We start from the raw sequence: 6,403 nt of genomic DNA, 5'->3' as shown, positions 1-6,403 counted from the left end.
TCTATTCCATCCCCTCCAAGACTCAGGGAGCACTGCAGAAGAAGGAACAGCAAGATTGTAAGAGCTGGAGGCCAGGGAGGAGAGCTGTGAAATGCTGTCTTCTGGACAGGGCATGGGTGCTGCCCGCATGAACTCACAGCAGCTCTAGTTACCCACCAAGAGCTTCACAGGGTGTCCTGTGCACATATGTACACAAGTCTGTCTGTCTGTGTGAAAGTGTACATGCGCACGGGGCAGGGGGCAGAAGGCAGCATGGGTAATCTTTCTCAGTGGTTGTCCACCTTATATATCAAGGCAGAGTCTCTCCTTGAAGCTCATCAATTAATCTTGACTGGCTGAGATCTCTGGGGATCTACCTTCCTGCACTGGGGTTTACATGTGTGCATCACGCCTGCCCTCCCCATGGAGAGGGTTCTGAACCTGTTCCAGAGCCCTGATGTCTGTGCATCAAGCACTTTACTGATGATCCATCCACCCAGCCACCAAAATGTTTGCAACAAAGATCACGTCCCCTTCCTAGCTGACCCTGCCTGCATGTGAGTGTGTACACCCACACACTGGTACCCGACGTAAGGCTGGTACAGTGAGTTAGGTCAGCTACCTTGTTGATTAGCTCTGTGGGCATCAGAACCTATCTGGCAAAACTCACAGAGGAGAGGGTACTCAAGCAGAACCCAAGGAGGCTGGGCCTGCCACACTCTCCACACCAGCCCATCAGTGACAGCCAGAGAACGGAGTCCTTGGCATTGGGTTCCAACCCCAGCCTGGCACTTTCTGACACTGTCAGTCCAACAGTACAGGGGAAGCTTCATGCACTTCGGTCTCATTTGGGAAATGAACTAAGGACCACATATGTGAGGAGAAGGCAGCATCATAGGGTGCCGGCAATCCAGTTCCTGGACTGGAATGCACTGAGCCGCTCTCTGTTGGAGGTTGGTCTAATGCTAATTATTGGCACTCAAGATCTGGTTACTGCTGCCAGAAACACCATCACTGCTTTTGTAGACCTGCATAAAACATTGTACCTGATTGGTTCATTAAATGGCTTATACCTGGGCAGGGCAGAATGGGGTAGGCGTGGCTAGGTTCCTGGGCTTTTGAGGATGGAAGAATCACAAGAATCACAAGATGGACGGGAAGAGAGGAGAAGAAGGACACCACAACAGATAAGGTGAAGAAGGAACCATGTGGGCAAAGAGAAAAGACCCCAATAATGGCGTGAAAAGGTCCAGATGAAGAATAAAAACAAGTATTTATAAAATTATGGTTGGAAGATAGGACGGTTATGGAGGATGGCACTGGATGGGGGCTGGGAGATGGATGGTGAGGATATTGAGACAGTGTAAGTGAACCATCTGCCCAGCCCAAGGTGAATAAGGCAACTATAAATCTAACAGGGATCTGTGTCTTATTATTTGTAATAGCAGATTAAATAATACCATCATGATAATCTTAGCATTAATAAAAAACATTATATAGCCCAATACTCATTTTTTAATTTGATACAAAACCCCTCCCATGAGAGACTTAGTGGTTGTCTGGTGGTCTATAAAATGGGTATGAATGATGACATCAATGCTTGGTTTGAGAAAGCATGGGTGCCCTGCCCAGTGTTTATTCAGACTCGGCAATGACCTGCCCCCATCCCTTCTCTGGATGGACTTCCTTAACAGCCTGGAACAGAGCTTGCTTCTTAAGGTGCAGGGATGGAGGCATGACATAGGATCTATCCACCTTGCTACCAGTTCAAGGCCTGGTCTACAGAGGGAGTTTCAGGACAACCAGGGCTACACAGAAAAACCCTATCTTAAAGAGAGAGAGAGAGAGAGAGAGAGAGAGAGAGAGAGAGAGAGAGAGAACTATTAACATTTCAGCTTATTTCTGCCATCCCCAAGACAACCAGAGCCCCTCTTTTGCATTCCTCAAGGGCTTTGTCTCTATGACAAAGCTGTATATTCACTAAATTAGGTCATTTGTTCCTTTAGCTTCTAAGAACTGCATTTCCAGCCTCCCTTGCAGCTAGTTGGTACCATGTGACTCTTTTCTGGCCAATGGAAGGAAGGACTACTAACACAACTTCATCATAAAGCACCCTGCCTTATGTACATCACACACACACACACACACACACACACACACACACACACACACACACTAAGGCTCAGGACACATTGTAGAAGAGGAGTTGGAAAGATGTTAAGAGCCAGAGGCTGGGGAGGTCTGGAGTGAAACAGTGTCTTCTGAACATGACAGTGCTCATGAACTCCCAGCAACTGTAGTGTCTGAGTAAGAGCTATGCAAAATCAATCCAGTTAACACGGGGGGGGGGGGGGCTCTCTGCCCCACCTGAGGAGCTTTTGGCTGTTGATCACTGCTGGGGGAGGAGAGTTATTTTTCTGTAAGGACATGGCTTCTGGTAGGTGGAACATGCCCCAGTGGATGGCCCCATATCCATGAGTATAAATTGGACTCATTGGCACATATTCATTATTTTTTAGAAGACATGAAGTTGGGGTGAGATGAATATGGGGGAGGTTAGGCAGACCAGCGGGGGTGAATATGATAAAAAATACATGTATGAAATTCTCAAAGGATAGAATGTATTATGTTTAAACAAACAAACAAAAACCAGCTAGAGAGATGGCCCAGGGAAAGGGCACTCGCTCCTCCTGCCGAAGACCCAGGTTAAATTCTTAGCACCCATGATCTGTTCCCAGCGTTCACAACGACCTAAACTCCAGGGGGTCCAACCCCCTTTTCTTGCCTCTGCAGGCACCTCAACACACGTGGCAACCACTCACACAAACATATAATAAATAACAAAATAAATCTTACCAGAAAACCATCCAGATTCTACTATCTACACAAACACACACACACACACACACGTGTGTGTTTTTGTGTGTGTGTTTGTGTGCCCTAGCCTACAGCTAAACCTTGGATGGCAGGATTGCTGGGCCAGAGGAACTCCAGGCCTAGGGGACAGCAATCTGGCCTACATTAGATGTGGCTGAAATGAAAACACATGTCTACAGAGTGAAGCTGTGCCATCCAGGTCACTGTTGCCGCAGAGCAGACCCTGGTTCACAAATTCCTGTCTTAAAGTCACCCCCTTATGAGAGGGAACTGGAAAACTGGGAACTGAAGGCAGACCCCCAGCAAAGAACAGGAGTGGCTGAGGCTCCAGCCTGGGCCATGCCAGCTGTCCCTAGAGGGACAGTCACAAGGCAGAGCACTAGATGCAATGAAATCAGGCGCAAGGCATGAATGAGGGCAGGGTAGAAGGGCCACCATTCATACCATAGTCATGAGCCCCAGCTCTTGGGGTCCCAGAGGCTATCTACACCCAACTAGTGCCTCCTCCCTAGGGGTCAGCACTAAGAGGGGTTAAAATACTCCAGCCAGGTCCCGGAGGGGTCCCATGAACTACTCACATGAAGAACTTGGTGATGTGCAGTGGTCCCTCACCAAAGAAGCTAAGAGGAGGATGCTCTTCACCACCACAGCAGGCACAAGGCCACACCATGGGTCAGATATAGGGAAGGAAGCCCCAGACTCCACATTCCCATCCATCACTGTCTCCCCTTCTCTTTGCCTTTCTCAGGCCCTCGAGGTCATGGGCCTCTGAGGTCACAGGTGAGGTCCACTCTTTTCTATTCTTCTTAAGGCAGAATTGCAGCCTTGAGAAACACACCTGACAGAGCAGGGATCAGGAGACAGCAGATCACGGGAGTGTGCAGAGCCTGAATCCTCAGCCCTACTCCACCACTTGCTAGAGGGAGGGTGGCACCCCAAACCAATTCCTGTTTCCCCATCTGCATGGCAATAGTACCTGAGCCCCACAAACCCATGTGGACTCAATGAGGACATGGATGTAGGGTTTGGTACTTGTGTTGGCACGAGGGCCAGAGCTGAAAACAGAGAGCCCTCAGTCTTTCTTTGTGTTCAGACAGAAGCTCAGGTGGCCCATGCTGGCTTGGGACTCAAAATAGTTATGTAGCTAAGGCTGACCTTGAACTCCTGTCTCCTGAGGGCTGGTACTACAGGTGTGTGCCACCGTGCCTGGCTTAGGAGGTGCTGGGCAACCATTCATAACTGAGCCGTGCCCAGCTTCATTTTCTGTTTGTGCAGTAGTGTGGACTGAACTCAGGGCGTGGCACGTCAGACAAGCATGATTGTGGAACTTTATCTATCCCCCAAACACCTTAAGATAAAAACTCACTTTAAAACAGGGTTTTGTCAAGTTGCCCACACTGCCCTTAAACTCTTTCCATAGCTCAGGCTGGCCTTGAAGTTACGATCCTCCTGCCTCAGCCTCTGGAGTAGCTGGGATCCCCTACCCGCAGCATCGGGTTTTGGTTTTGGTTTTTTTATTATGCGAGAATAGAAAGGAACAAAGGAGCTAGAAACAGTGTCACTGGGCTCCCTGTACTCACTCTCTTCACAAACACAGGTGTGAACACACACACACACACACACACACACAAGAGAGAAGTGCTCTCAAAACAAAACCTCTTCTTTGTTCTGTGGAGCCAGCACTAAAACGTCACCGGTTTGGGGGAGCAGGAGGGACACAGAAGAAGCCTCAACTTCAGGCCCTGAAAAAGGAAAGGCAGGAGTACCACCCACCAAGGATCTAAGCCTTGGCCCCACGGCCTGGGAGGGTGGGCATTGCCCTTTCCCTCTAGCCTCCCTTGCTTTCTTTAAGGCAGTCTTTCTTTCTTTCTTCTTTCTTTTCTTTTTTTCTCGCTTGCTGGCTTGTTTGCTTGTGACAGGGTCTAGCTGTGTAACCCAGGCTGGCCTCTAACTCTCTAGTCTCTTGCCCATCCCCCAGCTTCCCAAGCCCAATTCACAGGCATTGTCGCCCACACTCAGAGATTGCCAGTTCATTTCTCTGCTCACTTGCTCCTTGTTTGTTTCATCTGAAATGTAAGGAAAGTTCCCGACAACAGGAATCCCGTGGCTCTGGGAGCTGACCCGGAGTCCAGTAAACAGAAGGCATTTAATGTACAGGAAAGAGCAGTAGATATGAGCAAGAGCAAGGCAGGAGAATGGCAGGTTGGGACTGGGTGAAGGTCATTTCTCCCCACTCAGACAGAAGTTGGTTGGGCACACATGCCACAGTACCCATGTGGAGCTCAGAGGACGACTCTCCTTCCACCCCTGTGTGAGCTCTGAGCTGAACCTGGGTTGTCAGGCACCTCTACTCAAAAAGTCAGGCCAGGGTGGGGTCTGTCCATCCATCTATTTTCTCATGCCCGCTTTGCTGTTGGTGGTGATTTTTTGTTTGTTGGTTTTTGTTTGTTTATTTGAGACAGGGTTTCTCTGTATAGACCAGCCTGGCCTTGAACTCTCTCTCTCTGAAGACCAGGGTAGCCTTGATCTCCCTCTCTGTAGATCAGGCTGGCCTTGAATTCACAGAGCTTTGCCTGACTCTGCCTCCCAAGCACTAGGATTAAAGGGGTGCTCCACCACCACCTGGCCCATCCCTGCTTTTTGAACAGAGGTCTTGCTATGTCATCCCATCTGACCTGGTACAATGTAGCACAGGCTGGCCTCAAACTCAAGATGCTTCCTGTCAGCCTCCCAGAGGCTGGGATTATAGGCAGGGGCCACCACACAGCGTCACTGTGCATGCTCGTTTTCTTTGGTTTTGTTTATTGACACTGGCCTTGGAATCACCCTGTAGCGCAGGCTCCTCTGGTCTTCCCCTCTGAAGTGCTGGGATGACAGGTGCATGCCACACCACCAGGCTCTGCTCCCTTGGGCCTCAGTCTACTGGGCTCTCAAATGGGCCTGCAACACTGTTCACTTCAGTTGTTTTCAGAATTACTGAAAAGTAGCTCATGCCAAACACAGTCCTGACACAGAGGAGTCTGGGATTATTACCATAAGGTAGGGGGAGGCAGATGCTAGCCCCAGCAGCCTCCACCACCCAAATAAAAACAGGATTCTAGGACTCTGTTCTAAGAGCCTTAGAAACTCCCAGCAGAGCTGTGCGGGGACAAAGTCTGTACTGAATTCTAAAAACAACTCCCAGACAGGAAGGTTTAGCTGCCAGCACTCACCTCCCTCCCCAACCCAGGTCAGTGAGGCTTAACCCAGGCCTACCCAAGGTACAGTGTCTGCAGGACCCTGAGGAAGGAGAGGAGAGATCTGTCGTTCCTTCCTAGCCCTGCTCTCCCTTCCCCCAGTTTCTCAAAGCACTTCCCTGCCATTTGATGCTGGACCTAAAACCTGCCTAGCACAATGGGCTTGAAGGCTCTAGCTGAGCCCTTGGCAGACATCACTAATCAACTGGGGCACATACCAAACTCCTTCTCACCCAGAGCTCCAGGAAGGCATTACCAATCAATTAGATGGCTCAGGGGATGAAAAGGACACTTCAAATCGGACTCCAGGT

The sequence above is a fragment of the Meriones unguiculatus genome, chromosome 8 (genome assembly GCF_030254825.1).
Source record: "Meriones unguiculatus strain TT.TT164.6M chromosome 8, Bangor_MerUng_6.1, whole genome shotgun sequence".
Lineage (NCBI taxonomy): Eukaryota > Metazoa > Chordata > Mammalia > Rodentia > Muridae > Meriones > Meriones unguiculatus.
The sequence above is the reverse complement of the archived record's forward strand: the minus strand, read 5'-3'. Positions refer to the sequence as shown.